At 37.7% G+C, this 26,870-nt stretch overlaps 1 protein-coding gene across 4 annotated transcripts in view; it reads right to left on the reverse strand.

Annotated features, from left to right (window-relative positions):
• Positions 1-26,870, reverse strand: part of LOC134542652 (myocardin-related transcription factor B) — a 315,861-nt gene that overhangs the window by 236,884 nt on the left and 52,107 nt on the right. For all 4 annotated transcript variants that reach the window (XM_063387095.1, XM_063387076.1, XM_063387104.1 and 1 more), the window contains exon 3: positions 8,810-8,866. The gene's annotated coding sequence lies outside the window, so the exon portion shown is untranslated. The remainder of the gene's footprint in view (positions 1-8,809; positions 8,867-26,870) is intronic.

Below are 26,870 nucleotides of genomic sequence, written 5' to 3' on the forward strand. Positions count from 1 at the left end.
AGTCCAAGCACTCGAGCTGCAGTCATGACGCACATGCTACAAAAGGTCTGCGACTTTGTGGCGCCAGCTGACACTCGAGCAGCTAAATAGTCATTATAGATATGTAAGGAAATAAATAAATCAGGTAAGTTTAATACATTTATTAAAAGTAAGAACACATTACAAAACTAAAACATTAAAAATTTATTCTACATTTATTATCTCCGACATACTTTTTAAAATCTTTTGCATTTCATTGCGTACAATCCGTTGAACATCCGCAGTATGCAGGGCTGCTGGTTCGAGACCGAAGAAAGTACTTGTAGTTTTCAAATTGTTTTTAGCAGGCTTGCGAGGATTTTTTTCTTTCTGGTACACTTTTCGAACGTTGGAACTTTGTTCTTTCGTGGTTTGAATACCAATTTCACTCGTAGTAATACAGTTTGCTGCAGGATTGTAGAATTGTATAGTAGCACATTCAGGTGAATGAAGAGGTAGTCTTTCTTGATTCTTGGCGAACTCAATTACTTGATCGATAGAACTCGGTAGTACAGTTTTTTCCCTCATGTAAAACACGGGGCACTGTCCGTAAATTTGACAGCTAACAATATTTTGACAATGTTCGTATGAATTCAAGTCATCGGAAACTATAGTATGAAATAGTCCGTCACATGTCTCCGTATAGCTTTTTAAGTCCCCGCCATTCCAGTAAGAGTAGCTTACCTGGGATAAAGCTTGTTTCACACTGACGTACGGATTAGCAGGATGAAACGTCTGCATTCTGAGGCTTCCAAACTCGTACTGACCGGCTTTTTACATATACTACCGATCGGCTTTTACATATAACCGGTTAAAACCTGTCTGTATGACTCATCGCTTAAAAATATATGCAAACAGTCGGCGAATGCATTCACAGAAACCATGATAGTGGTGATGACAGTTACAATCACAATTAATTTCTGTAGAACTTGTTTCTGTATTAGGTACATTATCTAAAGTATTAATATTAAAAACAGGACATTTTGAAGAATCACACGTTTTAGTTTCAAATATTTTTATTACCAATTTCTCTCCATGTAAATAACCAACATGACAACCATCTTTACACTGTTCGGAGAACACAACATATCCGTCCGAACTATAAGTAATGGTTTTATGACCCTTTAATAAAATCAGATAATCCATGTCCTCACTGTAGCGCAACATTTTACGTACTGAGACATTATTATGTAATACACATTATTTTAAATAATTTCATGTAGTTTCTTGCACCATCCACGACTGTGCGGTGTTGAAGGTGTGTCTTGTTCAGGCCTGTCATTGTCGAAACACTCGGTGCACGGCAGGCAATCAACTATGTCCGGATCATTTTTCAAATTTGTAGACAAGTAGTCGAATACCCACTTTATTTGATTGGCTGCATACACCAGCAAAAATTCTTTAGGTAAGTAGGGTAGTTCTTCTGTCTTGTCGAGTTCAGTAAGCATACCACACTTTCCAAATGCTAGAATGGCAGACATTGTTTTTTCGTAGCACATTTTTTGTCGTTGCACAATCAGGTTAGTCTGACACATCCATGGAATTGTCGGAACTGGAATCGTCCTCGTTGTCAGAAACAGCCCAAGTCGGCTTATCGGTCAGCCATTAGTCCAAAGCTTTCGAGTTACACTCTGCACACTGCAACCTCTTTTTACGCCGTTGACATTCATGTAATTTATCGGCATATTTCACAACAAGGTATGCAAGTGGCGGGCAGCAAAACTCGCTTTGTAGGTCGACAATATTAACACTATTTACAGTACCTTGACAAATTTTCTGCAGCCAGAACTTCTGTTGACGGTCAGCCGCGTAGATAGTACCACTTAGTAGATTTCTTACAGTGTTACCGATCTTGCGGAATGGAAGTTCACCTTGACACCAGCGAAGCCCATGTTGAGTGCAGGATAGTCGAATGTTGGTTTTCTTGCATCGCTGATGAAGGTAGTTCCAGTCGTATGGTGGCTTAAATGTTTTTACTGTAGTCACACCATCTTTACCCGTAAATGCAAGTTCTTTAAGAACGAACCCGTTCTGTGAGTTCAGTCCTTGCTCGTTACACGTCATTCTGATACTGACTCATCCATTTTGAATTCGCTCTCTTATATAACCACGGAACTATTTTTTTTTTTGGCACCATTTCCACAGAACCCATGTATTCATCCGCGAGCTTGTTTCAACCTGCCCACAGTATTATTTTCGAAGTTGTGCAAGCGAGGGACAGTCATACTCCTTCTGAATATCTATTATGTTAATTTCCGGTTTACAGTACTTATTTAACAGGCGTTTTTGTTCGATCCCCGCCACATGTACATCACCAAATAAAATCTTATTGAAATAGTTTTTAATTTCTTCATGTGGAATATCGCCATCGTCCCATCTGAGGCCATGAAAATTTTTCGTAAGCCATTGGTTTGTAGACTTTGATTTTTTGTCCAAGTCGTTCCATTAAAATGGAGGTTTGAATACACAGGTAATTGAACTTCCGTTGCTGTAAGTTACACTAAGTTCTTTCACTACAATACCAAACTGGGACTGGAAGGCTTGTATGTTACAGTACATGCTCGCTCGGGTGTTTAGACACGACTGATGTAATCACACTAATATTTTAACCATATTATCCCTCGAGTTATTTGTGGCTAAACGATCGTGGATTATGAGAGCATAAGCTTTCGTGTCTCTAGGAATATTTTCAGAGGCTGTAATTTCGATCCTACAGTCAATTATATTTGAGTTAATACGATCGTCTTGTGCGGAAACATCAAAAACTAGAAGGGGTGCCATGTTCTTATATTTTTCCGGGTCAAGTGTAGCAGATGCTTGTCTACCAAAATATGCTTGTTGAAATCTTGAATACATTTGATACGCCATTAGGAACAAACCATTATTTAAATCCCCCACCACCCACCGGTGTCCCCATACATACCAAATACACCTACTTACTGAATGTGTGTGAACGGTTTCTTGTTGTTACTAGTAAAAAAAAAAGTGGCGATTTATTACAAATTTATAATCGTGATAGTATAAAATATTATATATTACGACATGAGTTCTTAAAATGCTTCTTGTGCAATCAGAATTTAAAAAAAAATCATGAAATTATTCGTAATTGCTTTTGGCAACAGCGCGCGCTATAAGCCATGCACTGCAACCTAAGAGTGAGACGATCTATAGCTGAGAGTTGAAACACTGTAGCATCGTCTGTGTTTCGTGATTGGGTGAGTTTGTTTCAGGTACACGCCCAGTAAAAACACACCATCGCAGTAATGCAGTGCGGAAGCAAACGCGTCCTGAACGGCCCAGAAAAAAAATAAGGCAATGGCTTCTCTTGCAGATAGTTCACTAATTACAAGGAATAAACCGTCAGCGCGGGCACACCCTGTTGCAGTCTAATGGGCGTTCAGATATTATTCGTGGAAGATGCTTGCTCTTAACACTGAAGTAAGTTTAACGGAATTCTGGCGTCTTGAAAAATCATTGTAGAAGAAGCATCGCATCGCGTTTAAAACCTGGTTCACTCGGGCCGGGAATCGGCTCCGGACCTTCTTGAGTAAGAACCGAGTGTCTGACACCTCGGCCACCGTGGATAAAAGAATTTAATGAAAATAATAAAATGAAATACACGCAAAATCGTCTTAATGCTTTTTTTTAATATTGCACAGATGATTCATTGACGGCGAAGTCAACGTACATCTGCCGAATGGTGCCAACATCCAAGACTCATTCCGCTAAACCCAAGCAAAAGAAAACTTGGAAGGGCGGCAAAGTACCAAATATAGGTCGCCATAAAACATTCAAACAGGTAGGTTGTTTAATTAGCTGTCCCAAAGAGGGTCCCAGGCGAAAAAGGAAAACGGCCTTTGATTTTTTTTCCCTTCAAGTTGGCACGGCGTCGCGAAACGCCGGCCGCGGCTTGGGCGGTTTGTGCGCGGAAGCCGGCACGCTCTAGTTGGCGGACCGCTGGCGGGCCTGGAGGGGTCACCTGTCCGCGGGGCGTCGCTCGGCAATTAGCCGCGACACGGGCCGTCTGGCGCGCGGCACCCCCGTCATGCGGCGCGAAGCCGTGATGACCGGCCAGCCCACCCCACCTCCGACACGTCTCTGCAAGTCCGGTGTCCTTCACCGTCCACTTATATGACGTTACACCTGCGCCGCATCAAACTTCTGGGTGGGGGGAAGTAACTTCGTTGATGCGGGGTATTTCCACTGCCCGGGACTGTCGAAGTGATCTTCAGCCAAACATTTTATAATCCAGGTTGGTCGACTTGTTCAGCCGCGTCGAAGGCCAAGAAATAACAAACCTTTCGGTCGACATTGCAGTCACCATCTTCAAGATATACTAGTCTCGTGGAAGGCGAAGACTTTTCAGACATTTAGGTCGAAATGTCAGTCGCCATAGGGTAATCTAGCCGCGTCGAAGGCAAAGAGTTTGCCGACGTTTCGATCTACACTGCAGTCGCCATCTTCATGACAACAGTCCTCCCTGCATTTGGTGACTGTAGTTTCGATCGAAACGTCGGCGGGCTTTTCGCCTCGACGCGGCTAGAACCCACCAGGCAAGCCACCTCAAGATGGCCGGGAAATCCTGCGATCCTTATCATTTTGTAACTGGCTGTTTTCGGTCGAGCCGCGATGATCCCTACCGAAGGTTCGGCACATTCCCAGAGTCCCGTCTGCGTGAATTGGCGTAACTAGGACGCCATTGATTGTCATAACAACTTCGAGTGTTAAGTAGTGGATTCTAATGTCGCGACACTTCTAATGCGAGGCTGAGAATTATATAAACGAGTAATATGACCTGCGAAAGGAGTGAAGTGAAAACGGCGAGTGATCCCTTGATGAGTGATAGCGGGCGACGAACGACGGCATTCGTGTGCGCAGATAGGATCATCGGGGATCAGGGCATCAGGGGACAGTGTCGCGGCGCGGCGAACGAGCGAGTAGTGCGAAGCCGAGGTGAGCGGTAAGAGACGAACCGTACAGAAAGCAACTGTCGAGCCAATATATAGTGGAAAGAGTAAAACGTGGACTTAACGAAGGTGTGATAAATCTGTAGACAGACATTTTGCTGATGTAATTTAAGAAATAGTGTACTGATTACTTAATAAATAAAACTGTTTTTGATTAATTTGGCTTTCCTTCTTGATCTGTTTCCCCCACAATAAGCAATATGTAATTCTACTCGCTGAATAATACATTACATAATTTTAGCGTACTTATGATTGCGTCAGGCTTCACAGGTGCTGGAAGATATTAAATGTAAACCTACATTTAATCAAGGCCACTTCTTAATATTCATTTGTTTGGTGTGGTGACGTTATGATAGTAAAAATGAGGTGATATTTCGGAGTAACGAAATTCAATAATTTCACAAACAAGACGGCTATTACATGGTAGGAGGTCTAAACATACTAATTTGCCTGTGTTCACTGTGTGCTTTACGCGGGCCGCATGTTGCCCATCAATGACTTTTACAATAGCATGAGAAATTTACCGTACAAATTTGTACACTACCTATGTATTTAACTTATTTCTAAACAAAAATTGGTGAGCTACCATATTTGTATGGTCAAATTACCATGCAATTGCATGAGTTGGTAACTTCCATTAACATATATCTATACGACCAGAATTCTGCGCCGAATTTCATTTCGAGGTGGCAGAGGGGGGATATAACAATTGTGCCCGCTGTTTGCTTTCAAATTATTTCATAATTTTTGGTGGGAACGATAGATTTTTCAGGATTCGTAGGGGGAGGGGATGTATCCACCCTAAAAAAAACTTCACCTTCCCCCTCCCCTTGTGTAAGCCCTGTATGCGACCATTCACGGCAGTCAGTCACACAGCCTACCACACAAACGTTTGCCCAAAAGATAAAATTCTTAAGTGGTTAAAATACAGTATTAGGCGTTAGGTCAAATTGACTTTTGCAAATAGTACAGAAAGCAGTCAGAATGAATGTAACGTAAGGTATTTTGGAGTAAACGAGTTCACAGGTCACTCATGTTACAGTAACGATCTATGCTCTGCATACACGAGCAGGCTGCTCATCACATTGTAAGAGACTACTGTTGAACCTCCATCTGAACGCAGCGATAAATCCCTTCAACTGCTTGTTGACACGAGCATCGTTTTTAAACAGCTGGAGAATCCCAACTTCGCGTAACGTGCTGCACGAAGATCAACTCAAAACTAAGCAAAATTTTACATCACACAGATACGCTAAGAATGACGTTAGACTTAATGGTTTTTAAAATAAATAAAGCACAGTCCCCAAGTAACAATTTTCACAAATATGCTAAAAATACAGTTTCTCTAATGTGTTCTGCAGTGCAGAGTTTTACATTTATATTAACAACTATCCAGATCTTCCAAACAGTATAATTTTGTATTTTAAATTACACTGCAATAAATTATCATATAGGACAGGTTCTAACCAATGCAAGCACTAGTACTATATACAATTTACATGAACTAAAAACTATACAAGCTCAAAATAAGAAAAAATTATTTCTTGTTGTCTAGCTACAACACCCAATCAATATATATGTATGTATACATATGTATGTATGTGTGTATATACACACATGTAGCCTGATTTTTCCGTTTCCCTGAAAGCCACACTCACATATCTTCCACTAACAGGTCAAACCTACCAGCGAGTTTCGCGCAGCAAGTTTTTTGGCCAGCCAGTAAAGGGCTTTAAGCATATGATATTCCTATTCAATAAGTTAATAAATGCGGATCATTGGACAAGCACAATTCAGTTTTAAAGGGTTTTAAATTGCATTTATTTTGCTTATTTATTCCATCCGCACCATCCACTAACATAGAATATTGTACTAGCCTTTCAGACAAGCGAGCTCGTGGTACATGCCTACCTCTGTGGCGCAGCTATAGTCCAGGCTAAAGCTTCGGTGCTAGTGGCTTTGTAATAGATTCCTGGATAATGCATGCATGTGTGTGACGTTTTAAATGTGAAGATTGAATAAAGTGCAGTTACACGACACAGCTAAACTAGTTTAAATGAATATGTCATTGTCATTCGGTATTCCTATGTTATGGCGGGAACAAAAAAATCATACAGATGATTGTTATTTTTGTTTGACCAATGTAACAAGATATAATTCTAAAAACCGCGCCAAAACTGTGTATCCTGATGTTTTGTTTCTAACAAAGCCATTTCCACATGGACCCGAATTACCCATACCAGTTCCTACTAACACTAAAAGCTTCGAAACGCCTTTATCACAAAACTCAGAACAAAGTGATCATCTGCAAAGCAGTGGTGAAATTTTTCTCCCTACAAATGTCCCTCGACCTTTAAAACAGCAAGAACTGAATGATTTGGTACGGGATCTTGGATTACCTAAGGACGCTGCAGAACTTCACGGTTCTCGACTAAAAGAAAACAATTTATTAGATGCTGCAACTACATTTTACTGGTATCGAAGCAGAGAACAAGAATTTGTGGAGTATTTTAAGAAAGAGGATAATTTAGTATTTTGTTGTGATATTGGCGGTTTAATACAACAATTCAATATCGAATACAATACACAAGAATGGCGACTCTTTATAGATTCTTCAAAAAGAAGCTTAAAGGCTGTCCTTTTGTATATCGGCAATAAATTTGCATCGATACCTGTAGCTCATTCAGTTTATCTTAAAGAAACTTACGAAAACTTGAAAAATGTTTTGGAGAAAATAAAATACATCGAACACAAATGGTTAGTTTGCGGTGACTTAAAAATCATATGCATGCTTCTTGGTCAACAGCAAGGCTACACAAAATTCCCCTGTTATATTTGTGAATGGGACAGTAGAGCAAGAAATTTACATTGTAAAAAAACTGATTGGAAAATTAGAATGGAATTGAAAGTTGGAGTAAAAAATGTCATCAATCCGAGCTTGATGGATCCCGAAAAAATATTGCTTCCACCACTTCACATTAAACTTGGTTTGATCAAACAGTTCGTAAAGGCATTATCGCAAGATGGAAATACTTTCAAGTATCTTTGTTCATGTTTCCCTAGCTTATCTGATGCGAAGTTGAAAGAGGGAATATTTACGGAACCTGATATCAGGAAACTGATTAGGGATACAGAATTTGAAAAAGTGATGACAACCTTGGAACGAAATGCCTGGCATGGCTTTAAAAATGTCGTATCTAAGTTTCTAGGGAACACAAAAGATCCTGCGTATAAAAATACTGTCCAGAAAATGTTAAACGCCTATAAAAATTTAGGCTGTAATATGAATCTGAAAATTCATTTTTTGAAGTCTCACATTGATTGTTTCCCAAAAAATCTAGGCGACTACAGTGAAGAACACGGTGAACGGTTTCATCCGGACATAAAAGAGATGGAAAGAAGATATCAAGGCCGTTGGGACGTTAATATGATGGCGGACTATTGCTGGATGATACACAGAGATGAAATAAAAAATCATAAACGAAAACCAACAAAACGCAGGTTTTTTTCAAACGGAAAACGTTATTATTAATTGTTTTCTTCGTGTATACCTTAATGTTGTATTTTAATAGATATAGACTCAATAAAACATTATAAAATATTCTAAAATGATTCTCATTCATTTTATGAAATTTTTGTTTTGTTCTTTTTCGTATTCAAATACTATATAATCTAAATCTGGTAAATGTGACGTGGTATATATCATATGAATACCGTTTTCTATTACTTTTAAGACAATTAAAACAAATATTAACCATTTAAGAAAAAAAAATTCAAAAAAAATTTGCAGACCTGTGTTATCACTACTAAATTTAAATACTCACCATTCAGCTAGATGTCAAGTAGAACGCCTAAGAACCAGCGACCCATACTTCCAGTTCCTGTGAAATAAACGCAGAGTAACTTTCAATAGTGACCTAGGAGTTATTTCATGATTAATACTGGGCACTTAGCAAAGCCACTCAGTAAGTAATTTCGTAAAACACAATTTAAATGGCATTTTATAAATGTCAAAATACAGTTTTAAAAAATTAGCACACAAAATATGACGGGCGAGAGCTAGTCTTGAATCCACTTTGTGGCTTAGGAAAAGTAGTCCTTTGTCCTAACTTGTGACTAAGAAATCGGTCTCATTACAAGTCGTTGCCCTGTAAGGAAACACCTACACTCCATGGTGATCTAGCAAAAAAATCTCTCTGTGGAGGGTTTGAGAAATGGAGGAAGAAACACCCTCCTATGATATCTTCAAACAAGAGCCCCAACTCGCATAAGGGCGTAGAATCCTATATTATTATTATTTTATTTCTAGTGTTTAGTGTTTTTGCAAATAATTAAAAAATTCAAAATAAACCACACATAATTAATTTACTATTTTCTACCAAACAAAACATTCTTTACCGGTTTTTGTGAATTAAAAAGGCAAATATGAGTCCTAGCATGTACTGAAAGCATAAAATCATGTGGTAGACAGGTTTGGATTAATCTTTCGTGTGTAGCTTTCGCTAAAACCCTAAAAACTCAATTTCTATGGTTTTGGGAAAAAACTAATTTTTATTTATTTATGAATTACGTACTAAGAATAAAAAGTTTCAAAATGAAGGCTACATACGACGGTTAATTCAAACCTGTCTACCACATGACATCATGCTTTTAGTATATGCTAGAACTGATATAGACATTTCCGTTTTAAGTTCATAAAAAACTTTAATAAAGGACTTGTTTAGTATAAAAAAACTTTAATAAACAAATATTGTTACATTATGGATTTATTAAAAATCCTAAGCAAAACCTGAAATATCAGAAGCAAAATAATTTAATATAATACCCCTTTAATGTATCTTCGACGACGAGGTTACGAGAGAACCAGGGTGAACTCAACCACACAGTTAAAGGAAACCAGAAAAGGACTCGACCATGAAAAAACAGAGATCAGAACGGCCGCACCAAGATTCGAACTCGGGCCTCTGGAATTTCCCCCAAACCACTGTAGCTCCTCGCTCCATGCGTAGCTACAAGCATGTTCCAATTATATGAAGTTTATGTCATACAACAGGAGAACCTTGCAGGAATTGTCTGGGCTCACGAGAACATCCAAGATCCTGGCAGGCAAATCTTCGTTATACGGGATTACAACAATTCTTAAAAGATGACGTGCATTCGGACAAAATCAAGGGACCCACTCGAAGATAATAACAAAAATAACTTCTTTGAAAGATTTTTTTTCCATATGCAACTAAAATTGGATATTGTAGGTTGTGTTTAAAAAAGACAGGAATTGGCACAAGATCTTTTTTTTCCTATTGGTACCAATGTAAAACGTTTATCGTGATCTACGCGTGAACAAAAATCTAGCGCAAAGATGGGGAGTTCTGAAAGAAAACACTAAAGGGGACTTTTAAAAGTGTTCGTTTCGCCGCGAACCAACTGAAGACCAGGAATAGTTCGAAGCTCATCAGGGAAAGAAAAAAAAACACCTTGTTCTAGTCGCCGCTACTGTGGCCCGTGTAGGGGCGGCCGGCTGGAGAACTGCTCCCTCACTGATCAGGGCTCATTCTCTCTCGTTCCAGCCACTTCTCTTGCATTCTCCCTGTATTCTCTGTCTCGTCGAGCTACCTAGCAAGACTAAATACATATGTTGTAATGCAAACATATGTATTTAGTAAAACTTAGAAACGATAATTTATTTACTGTGGTCAGGTTAACAACACTCAATATTAGACCTCGCTTCAAACCAACACATAGTTAATTTTATTTAAATGCTGTTTGTTTACAGTAATTTATGTTAGTAAAAATCGAGAGACTACAGATTATCATCTGCACATGAACATAAGGATATAATAAGTATATACAGGATTAAAAACATTTAAGCCACAGCCACTGAGATATTATCAAATTCCCTGGTAGTTAAGGCTCGGTCTCTCTCGCCGGGTTGGTTATTTCATTTTCTTGTCATTACTATTATAGCTCTCTTGCTCTTGTCATTACTATTATAGCTTTCTTGCATGAATTTTGGGTCACAAATTTCCTCACCAGATATTTATTAAACGTTATTTTCGAACATTAAAAGTCATGCACATGATCATTATTTTGAAAACTTGCGTCACTTTTCACCGCTATTAGATAAAACTAAGCACTATTTTTGGGAAATTTTGTGACGAAACACGAAATGCAAAAGAGCTATCGTAATGATTTAAAAGTAAACGCTCCCAAATAATATAATAGTAAAATGAAATTGAAATGACCAAGATGGCGTGTGAGACAAGGAGGAGGCTGCTATCTTCCAACTCTCGAACTATTCTGCTTCTCCCGCCTGCCCTCGTCCAAGTAGAAACACCACCCCTACCGCGCCGAGTAATTCCTGGGGGTTTGACAAGTGTCGATAGTAAGTTTTTGTTCAGCACTGACAGTATTAACTTTGCTAGTAAATATGAATTACAGATATAAAAATTGATAAAGTCTTTCAGTACTCGCCAGTGATGTGAAAACATCTAACTTCGGTAACGCGCAAATTCATGTTATGTTGCCAATGAACTTATAATACAAACTCAGACACGAAATTTGACGTAGAAATGTTTAAAACAATACAGAATGTGGTAAATACATATTACGTGTGAAACGTATCAACAAAGTTTTGTGTAAGCGACTTAGGCGTGCGCCGAGTTTTGCCGCCTGGAGGCAGGCCAACAGCGCTGCTTGCCGCCTGGTGGCAGGCTACACACCTGTTAGTGTCCCCTGGTGACGGGCCACCCGCCTACTAAACATCGCCGCGCGGGCTCGTCGCCACTAACAGAAGTTAGCTGCCTGCGCCGGCCATGACGTCATCGCCATGTGACCAAGTGGAGACTACTGTATAGAACATTCTGGAAAGAAATGTTCGTTACCAGGCTCGCGGGTACAAATAGGGGACCCCAGCAGAACAGCACAACAGAAAGAAACGAGAAGGGAAGCGACCGACCAGCACGACAGAGCAGGCTTCACCTCCCACCGATCGCCACCGGAATCGCTGCCACGCAACGTCACGCTGCCAGACTGAGGAGCAGTGAAACTTAGCTGGACGTAGCCATCCACAAGTGGTAAGACACCATACGTTATTTTTAACGAGTACCAGGGGTCGAAGCGGTAGCGAGTCATGGACGTTTTCAGTTGTACCAGCTGAGTCTATTAGGGACCTGTGGAATGCGAATAGACTTATGGAACTTGTTTTCAAACAAGCCTACCATACAGCGACGAAAGTTGTAAGCAACTTTTAAACTGTGAAAAATTTTAGGCAGTCGTGTTCAGCGGACGTAAGGTGCAGAAGGCTAATATTTATGTGTACTTTTGACAACCAGACTGACATAGCACGAGTCACGAATAAACCAAGGTGCTAGCTGAAAAGTTGTGTTGACTGCTACAATGAACCCGAATTTACATGACTAACCACGAGTCCGTACAGCTACGTGAACTACTCGTCGTCGCCGAGATCGTCGGACGAGTCGGCATCCGAGGCACAGCTCCGAAAGCAGAAGGCTAAAGAATCATTCGATTTGCAGAGCGAAATTTTAAACTATATAATAAAACGGCTCCTATAAAAGCGAAAAACGCATGAAAAAATACCAAATCCCTGCTTTAAATCTGATTTTCGACAAGGAATGTTATTAAAATATTGGCCAACTGGCTAAAATTAATTTGATAGTTAATACTATATTTCAGTCCATTGACTTCCGTTCAATTTTCACGAAATCACTCCTACCAAATGCTGTAACCGAGAGATAAGATGATTGCACATCAAAAGTAAAAACAGTTTCGCGATTTTTTGTGCAGCGAATGATGAGCATGAATCTCAAACATAGTAATCCTGATTTGTGCATAGTTCCGTTTGTGCGTGCGTGTTCACGCACAGGCAGGCCTGTGTGAATGGTTCTTTACAACTGGCGAAACGAGGGTGTTTGCTTGGCGCTGGCCGGTGGCTGAAATGTTGTAGCTACACGTTCGCGGACTGCAGACGCAAAGGCAACAAAAGAAGAGCGGTCGGTCTCACAGTTGTCGGGCCTGTTCCCTCTGCGGGGGAGGGACAAGCGCACGCGAGTAACACAGTTACACAAAGAGCAATCTACGCGTGCGAAGAATTTGGCACGGCCGAGCGTTGTTTATGAAGAACTGGAGAGAGAGCCGGGCCGAGGTAGTTTAGGGTATTTATAGTTTACACCGCATCCTTTCTGCCCCGTGCATCGGAGTGGGTGGCGGCGCTGGCTCTTTCATTAGAAAAAAAGTTTGGCTTTCGTCGGAAAGGACAGAGGTCAAGCAGCTGGGCAACATCTGTGCGCGTAGCGACCATTTCGATCGGCAAAATATTTCTTTTCATCCAAGACGGAATTTGGGTTTTGAACTAGGTGGTAGCAAAAATATTTGTCTTAATAGTGATCACATCCCCACACGCAATCCAAGAGATGGCTATTTTTTTAATATAATACCAAAAATAACTTCAACAAAAGGCTTATTGTGGCCAATCATATAGCAAACAAAAGTCCACGAAAAATTAAAACCGCGTAACTGCTGGTACAGTAAGTCCTCCGAGCATAGCGAAGTACTGTGTAACCGTCTGGAAGAGAGTGGTGTAACTGCATTACTTTGGCACCATGTTTGTTCCACTTGCAATTCTACTGAGACACCGAAGAATTATTGGACGTGGCGAGGCCGCCTGGCTGCGGATACGGCAATTGCGCGGTAGCCATATTATTATGAAGTCTCTTAATACAATTATAAACTGAATTTTCAGGTTTGTATAAATTTGAAAACAAAAATTACAAATAGACTGTAATTTTTACTGTACTAGCATCAACCCTAAAGCCCATCAAATCGCGAATCTGCTGATGCAGAACTACAACTAGTATGTGAAGTTTCATATCTGACGCGCATGGCGACCACACACCCATTATATATTTTATAATAGGTTATAACTTAAGGCTACATAACTAGGTGGACGTATATCCAAAGAAGGGCTTCCGAAAGCGTTAATTTAAGCTGAGACCAGCTATATAGTTAAATGTAAATCAGATTAGATTTCACAACAAAGATGGCGCCAGTACAGAAGGTTAATAGTTTAACGTCTCAAAAAAAAACAGTGTTATAAAAAAAATAAAATGGGGAAAGTGCTTAAAAGTCGTAAGAAATGGAATTTTATGCAAAAACTGCGATAAATGGTACCATTTTAACAAGTGTAGCGATGTAGATAAATCTAATATTCCCGTAAACGACTTGGTTTGTGCCACGTGTGTAGTGCACGAAGATTATGAAAATAATTGTTTTGTAGATTCCATTTATCAGTGTAGTGATTCGCTGGAGCCCACGCAACTGATAAACACCTTAGTACAGGAGGTCGCATCACTAAAAGAAATAATAAAGGTCCTCACCGAAGAACTGGCATGTAGGCAGGCGTCACAAACAGTCAACGATTGGAACCATCACGACACACACACGTGGTCCGAAGTGGTAGCAAAAAACAACAGAAGACCATCAAAATGATCTTGTTTGCCAGAAGTGACCATTCCGACCAAACAGGTTTACTGTTCTCAACAGATATGTGGCGGGAAAGTATTATGGACAAGTGTAAACACGGAAAAAATGTTTCCTTGAAGGTAAGCAAATCAAAACAGAAAGCAGTATCAGGAAAGGTTATGTTATACTCTGACAGTCATGGGAGGGGCATTGCGAGCAAAATTGGTGAAAAACTTGAAGACAAATCTGTTATAGGCTGTGTCAAACCTGGTGCAAACATGCAATCTGTAATAGAAGGCAGTGAAGTTCATAGTGAAAAATTAAACTTCAATGACACCATTGTTATATTAGGGGGCAGCAACGATGTGAGCAGGAACGAGGGAGCAAATGTGATGGCTAATCTGAAGAATAAATTGTCCAAACTAACATCGACGAATGTTGTTGTGGTGAGTCTTCCATTGAGACATGATTTACCACATTGGTCGCGTGTTAATGAGGAAGTAAAAACAAAAAAAAAAAACAAATAGTCAAATCAGCAGATTGTGCAAGCACTTCCAGAATGTTCATTTGTTGGATGTAAGTAATTTTGAAAGAAAATTTTTAAACAGCATGGTCTACATCTAAACGGTGCAGGCAAAGATCTTTTGAGCCAAAAAGTATGCGAGTTAATTTTACGTAATGTAAATAAACAAACATCAATTCCCTTAGATTTTTATGTAAACCAGGGAAACTATACACAGTGGCTGAGTCTGCAAAAGAAAAGTTAGCCACCTATATCATCTTCCTCCCTAAAGTGCTGTGCAGACCCAAAGATTAGTATGGTAAGGTCAGTTATGCAAGCAGTCTCAACTTGTAAAAATATAAAAAGTTCTAAACCCTCAGAAATGGTGGATGTAAACTTAACTACTTTAAATCAGTTTAAAATTGTCCATCAAAATGTACAGTCAATTAGAAACAAATGTCTTGATCTAGGCGTAATTATTACAAATGACTCAGATTGTAATTTTATACCTAATATTTTATGTATAACAGAACACTGGCTTAGAGAGGAAGAAATAGGTCTCTACAAATTGAATGCACTAGAGTTTATGCAAGAGGGGGGAGTTGTATTTTTGTACAGTCAGGTTTATATAACAACACAAAATGCAGACAGGATCTTATGTCACTGAGCAGGGAAAAAGATATTGAATGTTCGGCAATTGAAATAAAACTGGAAAACAAAATATTTTCTGATTTGCATTTACAGATCTCCAGATGGGGATTTAAATATATGTTTTCAACAGTTAGACAAAATAGTTAATGAGGTATGGAATGCAATATATATATATATATATATATATATATATATATATATATATATGATACTATGTGGATATTTCAACATAAACTTTGCAAAAGACAGCAGAAATAGAGGCAAATTAATATTTTTTTTAAAATCATATGATCTGACCAACACAATTACTCAATTTACAAGAGAAACACGCTCCACTCAATCTATATTAGACTACATCATAACAAATATAAATCCTAAAAATTACACTAGCGAAGTTGAGGACCTAGGAATAGCAGATCATTATTCTCAACAAATAACAATACATATGAATGGAAAAATATCATATAGTGATAAATTTATAACATTTAGGCCAATATATAAACATTTAGAAGAAAACTTTATTAAATGATTACAAGCAGAGGATTGGCTAGATATCTATAACATGCAAAGTGTTAATCTAAAATGCTCTACCTTAATAAGTACATTAGTTCAATAAATTAATGAATCATTCCCAACAAAAAACATAAACTAAATAACCAGAACAAGAATAATAAATTGATTACCAAAGGTATACGAACTTCCAGCAAATATTTAAAAATACTCCACCAAATAAGTAAGAAACAAGAAGTAAGCACTTCCTTCCTTGAATATTACAAAAATTACAAAAAAACATATACAGAATGGTATTACATCAAGTTAAAAAGATCCAATTAGAAAAAGTAATTCACCTAAGCCAGGAAAAAATAAAAACCACATGGGGTATTATAAAGAAAGAATCAGGCAAGTCAGATGTTAAAAGTGATTGCATTAAAAAACTAGAGGTTGAAGGAACCGAACTTACAGAAGGTGAAAAAAATACTTCAGCATTTAACACCTACTTCACTAACATCAGTGAGAATTTAAATTCAAACAACAATGAACCGATAACGAAAGCTATAGAACATTTACAAACCAAGTGCCAGCCAAATCCAAAAACTATTTTTCTATTTCCAACCACAGAACAAGAAATTATAAACATTATTAGTAATCTAAAAAATACACACACTACAGATGTTTATGATTTATCAAACAAAATAATAAAAATGTCCAAACACCTAATTGCGAAACCAATTACAGCTATCTTTAATGAAGCATTGGTAGAAGGAGTAGTACCTGATTGTTTAAAATTAGCTAGGGTCCTGCCTCTATAAAAAAGGTAACCCAACAAATCCAGAAAACTGTAGGCCTATTAGTATCCTACCTACAATGGCAAAAATATTTGAACGGGTTGTATATAAAAGACTTATTTCATTTTTTACCCATAACAACATATTAAGTATAAGTCAATATGGTTTCCAAAAAAATAAAACAACATCAGCAGCCATTAATGAATTCATAAATAAAGTCTTAAATGCACTGGATAATAATATCTTATCATTAGGAATTTTTTGTGATTTATCCAAAGCTTTCGACTTAGTCAATCATGCAATTCTCCTAGATAAACTATATCACTATGGCATAAGGGGCACAGCACACAAATTAATTGAATCATATCTGAAGGAAAGGAAACAGAGGGTAGAAATTAAAAATGTAATTGGTAAGAAATATTCAAATTGGTCAATTGTCAGAAATGGGGTGCCACAGGGCAGCAATTTAGGACCAAGGTCAGCTTATCCTTTTTGCAGATGATACATAAGTTATAATCAATTAGGAAACTTCAAAATCAGTACAGGAGAAAACCAACGGAGCCATTGAACGGATGAAAAATTGGTTTTCATACAACAAACTTGTATTGAATGTCTCTAAAACTAATTATATTAAATTGAGAAATAGGACCAAAGTATATGAAAACAAGTTTAACATAAAATTCAATGGAAAAAAAAAATCTTACAGGTGAACTCAGTAAAATTCTTAGGGGTATATATTGATGAGCAATTAAAATTTACGGAACACATAAATAATATTGCGAAAAAATTAAATTCAGCTTGCTATGTCTTGAGGTATCTTGTAGAATTGGTTGATTTAAAAACAATTAAAACTGTGTATCATGCATATTTCCATACAATCATGTCATACAATATTGAAATCTGAAGAAATGCCAAACTAAACGGAAATATACAAAAATTGCAACAAAAAAAAAGCCATTCGCATAATAACTAAAGATAAAAAAATATCTAGTAGCTGAAAAAAATTAAAAAATTAGAAATACTAACATTTAAAAATGAATTCATATACAGAACATCAATTTTCTGCTATACACACCAAACCAAATTTAAACGAAACAAAGATGTCCATCATCATAATACTCGAGGCTGCAATAAATTTAGACCCATACAACACACTACTACTCAATTTGAGATAGGAATAGAGCACATTGGCAGAATCCTATTTAATATCTTACCTTACAAAATAATGGAAATCAGCAACATAGACAAATATAAAGCTTCCATAAAATAAATATAGTTTAAAAAACTAAAGAAACATGCTTTTAAAGATTATCAAACTAAAAAGTAAAAAATAATTTTAAAATTTAATTTATGACAATAGTATATAAGCAATACTAATATAAATGAGAAAAAAGCTTGAGGCGCTTTGTGCCATATTTTTTGTATATTAAGCGCCCCATGCTAGTGCTAGAGTTACAAACGGACAGACAAACAAACATACAGGTGAAGCTAATATAAAGCATGTAAAATACACTTGTATGCAATCCATTTTACAATTTAAAAGAATTTATGCAGTATACTGCTGAAAGAGGGGAAGCATTCTGGAACAGCCAGACTCCCTTGTATAGTTACAATGCCTAAGAACAATATCCTAATACCCTAAATCTTGCTTCTTTTTCTTGCTTAATAAATAGGTATAAGAAAAAAAATATAGTAATTGCTTGACATGTCATGTCTATGGGTATGTATAAAAGAAATAATGTTATATTTGTAATTCAGATTATCTGAAAAAAATTAATTACTATTTGTTTTACTTCAAAGTTATGTGTATGTAAAACTATATGTGTATGTGTATGTAAAACTGTGTACATGTAAAACTGTGTATGTATGTATGTATGTATATATGTATGTATGTATATATGTATATATGTATATATGTATATATATATAAGAAGGCTCAATGGAATACAAATAAATAAAATAAACTTTTGTCGCCAAATATTTAATTCACCGAATCCCAGTTGAACGGTCACCATCTTGAAAATTTTCATTCAGAAAATAATAATATTTAAAAATATAAAATAGTGGAAAATAAACTAAAATAGTTTTTATCTTTACTAAAATTATTTTGATTGTAGAAAGTGAATATTTGGTTTTTCCCAGCAAAGTTGGACAACGTTTACAAAGCAAATGTTTAAAAGCCTTACTGAATGTTTAAAACTATCACTGCGAACACACCTTCACACAAAGATTGTGTAGTCTGTTGGGCTGACCGTGCACGGACACTGGGTCACGAACATCCTCACAACTGATGCTCGGCCTCACTCAGCTCTACGGTTATTGCTAGACTGGAAGCATTGAAAATATGGCTCATTTAGGCTAATAACTTGCTGTGTTAGCACAGTACTTTTATATACAAAAATAATAATAATATCAAAGTTACCAAATTAAATATTTCTGCTGTGTAAGAAGTGCAAAAAATATTTATTTGGCTTAAAAGTACAGAATGTTTGATTTTATTTTGTATTGTTATCAAGCGTATGATTGCGTGACAAAAATTTGTAGTCTCATTATTTAATAATCTTGTGCAGAAAAGGGATTTTAAAAGTTTTTATTTAAAAAATGCATACAGCACGAGAAATAAGACCAATATTTTTATTAACCATAAATAATTGACCTTTCAACTGTTCTCAACTTTGACATCTGGGAAATCCTGCATATTAGCAAAGTCCACTACACAATAAGGAAAATGACACCTGTACAGTGGCAGCTCACTTGCGAGATGTCTCAAATGGGTCCCATTAGTCGTTTTTTTTATAGAGAGTTTCCCAATGGTTCAGAATCCCCAACATTACCAAAAATATATGTGTTTAAAATTAATGCTGTAGCAAAACTTAATTAGCACATTATTTTACTGATTTTGGTGGGGAACCCTATGGATTTTTCCAGGGCTGTTCCGGTATCTCATTTCACGATACCAATGCCAATACTCCGATACACCACCGATACCTGATACTACACTCAACATTTAAAATTACTGGCCACATTTTATAAATATGTGTTTAAAACATAGTTTTTCATAAATATGTTCAAGAATAACAATTTTTTTTCCTATATCTACAATCAAAGCAAGGTTATTGAAAAATTTGGATCACTTATTTATTGGGTCATTCCACACCAAATTAACCAATGATCAAAACATGTCTTCAGATCTTTATGACTTTTTATATGACATAGTATTAGCTTAGCAGATAAAAAATAAAGTTTAATTTTGTCCTACCTTTCGGTTTTTCAGTTATAAATTATTGGAAAAAAAATAAAAAATAAAAAAACAGTTTTTTAGGAACGTTACGATACATTTAAAAGCATATAACTCAAACTGTTTGTCCTAGAAAGGTTAAATTTGTACCATTCTCTTTAGAATTACAAGAGATTTAATTTTACTTGTAACTTGAGTGTATCGAATCGCTTTATATTTTAAAAACGTTTTTTATAAAAAAACAAAAATAGGAATTTTTATTATATATACATATATATACACCTCTTTAGTAAGTTGTGTACAAAATTTAAAGGTGGTATTCCAATGGTGTCATAATGAAATATTTTATATGTAAATTGATGAGTATGGAAATTCTGTTTATTTGTTACTTTTTAGCATAAATAAATATGGATCTTTTAAACAACATTCGATTTTATTTAAATTTAAATCAAACAAAAAATTCAACTTACTCAAGGAACAGTTTTTTTTTTTACTTTTAGCACTTCAAATTAGTAAAAGTGAGTTTTCTTATTTGCCAAAATTGTGCTGCTTCGGTCATCTTATCCACTGGAACTTGGTAGGTTCTACCTGTTGCTGTGGTTGGATGTAATTTGCACGAAATATAGTTTATTGGCAGTGCTAAGGTATCTGCTCTCCCAGGATATGTGAATGATGGCGATGATCCTTTTTGGGTCCACGTGCGCCAACCACCACACTTTATCGTAAGCACAAACGACAAAACCCACAATTTTTTCAAATGAAATGTCTTCATGACCAGTACTGATTTATACCCTGTGTGTTTCTGAATCATCAGAAAATAAGTAAATTTTAGTTTGGACCCTATTTAGAGCTAGAGGGATGAAGGCATGAAATTTCAGGGTCCCAGGGACTGCCGCAGCTTTTTCAAACCTTGGTTTTAAAATCTTTTCTTCACTTATATCCTCTTCATTGGTTACATTAAGAAAATGTGATGGATGGCACATTTATCACACCCCACTTATAAAGCTGAAAAGGTGATAGAATTTGGGTTTACAATGAATTTTGGAGGCTGGCTGGCTTTGGCAGCAAGCCTTCTTACCGTAACCCCAACTCCATCACAAACTCATTTCCCATGTGATTTGGCATAAAAGTTGCTCTCAGCCTCAAGTCCATCAAAGTCCTTTTTGTGATACAAATGTTCAGAAAATTCTTACGATTTATTTACTGCGCAGCTGAACCATCGAAAAAATAGTACAGCTTTATCAAATTTGGCAAATAATTTCTCAGAAATAGGATTAACGTGTTCTGGAAAGCACAAACAACGGCAGTATTGTGTGTAAGGCAGTCTGATAAAAATACAAAACTCCAGTGAACAAGCGCTTTTTTTCTTGTTTCTTATTACTTTCCTTGAAATATACTACAATAGAGTGCACAGTAGCCACAGAATTGTTCCAATGAAAACCTTGAGCCTAATCTTGTAGAACAAACTAATAATTTTCGGCAAAACCAATAATACTATCTTCCAAAGAATTTTTTCCAGAGAAAAACCTTGATTGTTGTTTAGTTAAAAAGTCATGTTTTTTTAAGGTTACTCAATTGATTGCTAAATTCTTGAACAAAATCATAAAATGGTTTGTTAAATATTTCTAAATTGTATTGGTCAACAATGATCCATAGTTTGTTAGTGATGTCAATCATTTCCTCCTTGAAACACACGGTTAAAGTTTCTTTAAAATCCTCAATATCGGGACAGTAGTCACATTCATTTAGGAAGCATTTCTGTAATGGTGGATTGCACATAACTTTAGCCATACATCCTTTATAACTCGATAGAGGACTTGCAGAGCCAGGAAGTGCCAAATTTAAACTACCTCCTGAAAACCTGAGTTTCATGTGCTGGTGTGCAGTGCAAACACAGACAGAATAAGTGCCACTGGCACCAGCAATAATGCAAGCCTTGAGACTCAGACTTTGAAAAGCCAGTTTTTAAATAAAATAATTTTGATTTGAAAATATTGTAAATTTCACGAAAATATCCCAAAATCAACCTTTTTTCGAACATTGGTTGACTTATTTTCAGTGTCCTTAGCCATGGAGCTAATTTTTTTTCTCATGCATTTGCCTACACCCTTTGTCGTTTTATAAAATTTCTTTACCAAAACACCTGTTTTGCGAGGTAGAGTTTTCCCGGCTTTTAGATCAGGTGTCGTCAGCACTCACTTGTCTTCAAGAGTTTTTTTTCTTTCCTCGCCATATAGTTACTAATACCAAATTCTTGCATTCGTCCATTCTTGCCTTTTTGACTAATTATTAACAAACACCATTCAAGTATAGCCTTGAATGACATAAAAATTTGAATAAAAGATTCCTATGGAACTATAAACATGTAAATAGAAAAGATGGGTGATGCGTTAAGAAATAATTAGACATTTTTTCATGTGCATTGGTTTTTTAAATATCGGTTGGAAACGATTACACTAGAAAGCCAAAAAATCAAGAATATCGATCCGTACAGATACTTAACATCACAATTAAATATAGGCCTATTTATTTATATTTTCTTGAAGCTAAACTGTGTCTAAGTTAATGGTGTTTATGATTTTCCCTTAAAAATGTAATTAAAATAATTTAATAGGGTCTAAAATATTTTTAAAACTACTACAAATAAACATAACAAGTATTATCAAAAAATTCCAAGTTCTGAGTATATTTTCCCGATACCTCCGATACCTTCGTTTCGGCCAAGGCCTGAATATCGGCCCATACAAGAATCGGTATCGGAACAGCCCTATATTTTTTAAAATAATATTATATAGCAGCACATCTAAAATAAAATTTCCCCGACTTTTCATTATTAAAAATTTCAAATTTTCTTCACTACAATTTTTTGTAAAATCATTTAGGCATACCAATGTTTCAAATGTCAGAAGGAAATAAAGAAAATCTACCTCAGTCATCCCCATAGCTAACCTAGTTCTCTTCCTACTTTATTTCAAACAGAACCTTGCATATGTAATTTTGTACAGTGTATGACTATTTACTAAAACAGCATCTGGAAAAACATTCTGTCAAATTCTGGGTAATGGCAGACTGGAGCATGATATTTTCGTCTCAAATTATTATCACTAGAGAATTCCCATTACTTTTCCAGGAGTTCAAGTAAAATCCCTGATTTTCCTTGACTAATCCATGCTTCTCTGATTTTCCTCGAAAAAAAATTCTTTGAAAATAATCTCATCAAGTATGTCCCAAACGTTAACTACTGTTTGTAAAAAGTCCGGCATGTAATCTCACTTACAACTATCTGACAGATATCATGGCCACACATTATTTTTTTTTTGTTTTAGACCCGCAGCTGGGTAACGCATTCAACTCAACTTCTACATTTCCTTCATAAAAATCTGTAATGGCCCTGACACACTGTCAAGTTTTTTCCCCTCCAATATGTTGGACAATAAAGTTGGAGGGGAAATATATTGGACGGAAAAATTGACTTCCAATTTTCTCCATCAAATATATTTGTACAGATAACCTCAAATATGTTTTAAATCATGTCACACGTTCCAGTTTATTTTTGGTCTAAGCTATTTCAAACTTTTCAATTTTTTTCTTCACAACTTTGAAATTAAATAATGCAACACAGTACTGGTCGGATTGTTTTAAACTTATTATGTTTGTGCATTATTTAAATTTGTTTAACATGAATAAAATTAAATCACTATAATATTCGTTTATAATGAAATAAATTTTCAGAGATTTAAGTTATAGAAACATAATTCCATTTTTAGGCATAAAATGTTTTCGAATAAGCATATTAACAACTTTTTTAACCTCTTTAATCGGCCATGTAATTTTCGCTATTTTAAAGAATCGTGGAGACGGAAACCGAAGTCATTTCCGTTTTCGCTAGACACGACTTTGATTGGCCGATCGCATCCAACAAATTTAAAAACCCATCCTGTATGAAAAATATTTCACAAAAACGCAAGTCTACCAACTTGTCAAACAAACACGACTGCGGTAGTGACGTAATAACCCTCCAACTTTGACACAACATACTGGGAGGTGTTTGACAGTGTGACAGTGCCTTAACTAGCGAAGACAAGCGAGGCCGAGGCTCGAGGCGGGTCGGCGCGTCCGCGTGAACGAGCCCTTTTTCTCGCGGCGGACAAAACATGTCGCAAGAGGAGGGGGCGCCGGCGAGACTTTTATAGACCAATCACGAGCTCGCGAGCGGTCAACAAGCCGTCGCCGTCGGCCGTTAGCGCGCGTCGTCGGGTGGGACTTCAAACACGCGGCCGTGCCTGCGCCTTGCAACCCTCCCCTCCACGTCCACCTCCACACGCACAGCCCTCGCGGAGCGACGAGCAAGCGGAACATGGCGGAACACGCGGTCTGCAAACTCCTGCGCACGAGCATTTTGACGACGGCTACGGAAAAGAAAAATCGAAGATTTATGAGACGTCACACTCAACCCCAGACAGCTCAAACTGGGGGCTTTTTTTCTTCTTTACAGACGGTAGCAGTGTTCCGCCTGAAGAAAACATATTACAATTCGCGAAGACTTGTGTTGTATTTCTATCATCCAACTTCGTTATTTCTGTTGTCTCCTCCGAGATAACTTATGTTACTTTTGCTGTTTCTTATATTGACTTATTTGTTTGTAAATACTGTTAAGAATAATAATGTGGAGAGAACTGAGTTCGAAAGGGATATCCCAATTAAGTTGTATTACAGTTTTATTGATTACTAAAAAATAATTGTACTTAAAAATGTCCGATTACAAATCACTGGTACTTAAAAATGTTAACCCTGAAGTAACTCAATGTCTGTTAAAATTCCGCAGTTAGCACTGCTTACCTCGCACCTGTCCATACACAGTCTCGCGCCACTCAGTCGCCGCACTCTCGCGATCCAGTAGAACTCCGCGTCGTACCACTCTCAGGGTTGGGGGGAAGTCTATCACACTCTTCGCCGATGTCGCACTGCCCTTCGCCGCGTAGCTGCTTAAGTACTTGAGGCACCCTTCTCGAACCGACGAGAGCGTCCATTCTCGCTACTCCGCGCGGAAGCCCGCGGAATTCCCAAGGCCGTTCAGCGACAGATAACAGCGCCGAGGCACGACGATGAGGAGGAGGAATGGGGTAGTGCCAACCCTTGGAATCCGGCCAGGCACGCGTGGCATGCGACACGGTGCGTGACTGCAGGGTCGTCAACCAGCACCGAACCTGGCGTATATCGCAGTTCTGCGTTCGTAACACTGCCCCCTCCTTAAACTTGTTCGTCCCGAACAGGTAACGCATCCTTTCCGGCATATTCCCTCAAACGGTACAAATGTACTTCTTACATTCGTCCCCTCTTTCCTCTCTGGATGCGGTAGACCACGTCATTTAGCCGCTTCAATACATCATACAGGCCTTCCCACGCTGCTTAAAGATTAGGGCATCTTCCCTTCCTCGTTGCGGGTTGTACAGCCACACCAAATCGCCATCCTGAAATCCGGTTGAGATATTTTCAGGTCGTACCTCGTCTTAATTCGATTCGTCGCTAATCGAAGATTTTTGCGGGCTTCTTTGTGTATAAGCGCCATTCGCTCCTCTAGACAATTCACATAATCAGTGGTACTGGTCGGCTTCCTGCGCGGACGATAGAACTTGACATCACAGGGCAGCCTCAACTCCTGTCCTAACACAATACTCGCAGGGACTGCCCAGTGGAGTCGTGGATGGCAGACCTATTTGCCATTAGGAACAAATGGATGTGTTGATCCCAATCCTGTTGATGCTCGGCCACAATCTTGGCAAGGTGTTCCTCACGAGTTCTGTTGAACCTCTCCACCATGCCATCGGACTGAGGATGTAGGGCTGTAGTCCTGGGTTTATTTATTCCCAACAAACCAACACATCTCCTGGAATATTATCGACTCGAAATTGCGGCCTTGATCTGAGTGGAGCTCCATTGGTACCCCAAATCTGAAAATGATTGGCAACACCTCAACCAATAGTAGCATTGACGGGTCTTGGCTAAAATTTTGTTCACTTCTAGATGACCACCAGAGGTACCATCATCGATATCTTTCAACACCTCTTACACAAGACTCCTTGGAAGGAGTAGTTGCATTGTAACAACTTTTTCATTTGGATTCTCCCATGCCCTCATTAGTAGCCCATTCACCATCCTCAAGGAATCCCACTGTGCCCAGTAAATGTTCACAACCCTTCCATCACTGGAGATCTTATGCCATATTGGATGTCCGGTACCACTCACTAGCAAGCTTATAATAGTGCCAGGTTAGGATCTTGCTGCTGTGCTGCTTTCAAGCTGGCATTATCCTATTTAACTTCCCAGTTAGTTATGGTTGTTCGCCAAACATCTTCGAATCCCTCATTTTTCTTCGCCCTTATGCAATGGTTGCACTCTACCTTACAAGGTCTTCAGGAGAGATCATAGGCATTGTTGTGGATTCGGCCTTTCCTGTGTGCTATCCGACAATCATATTGCTGCATCTGTTGAATCCACCTAACAAGTTGTCCCTCTGGATTCTTGAATTGAAGAAGCCACTTAAGTTCGGCATGGCCAGTGCTTAACAGGAATTTTCTCTCATATAAATATTTGTGGAAATGTTGCAGAGACTTCAATTAAGCCAAGAGTTCTCTTCATGTGACACAAAAGTTGCATTCAGGCTTAGACAAAACTTTGCATTCAGGCTTAGACAAAACTTTGCTGTAGTATGGTATTACTTATTCATTTCC

This window comes from Bacillus rossius, chromosome 1 (genome assembly GCF_032445375.1).
Source record: "Bacillus rossius redtenbacheri isolate Brsri chromosome 1, Brsri_v3, whole genome shotgun sequence".
Lineage (NCBI taxonomy): Eukaryota > Metazoa > Arthropoda > Insecta > Phasmatodea > Bacillidae > Bacillus > Bacillus rossius.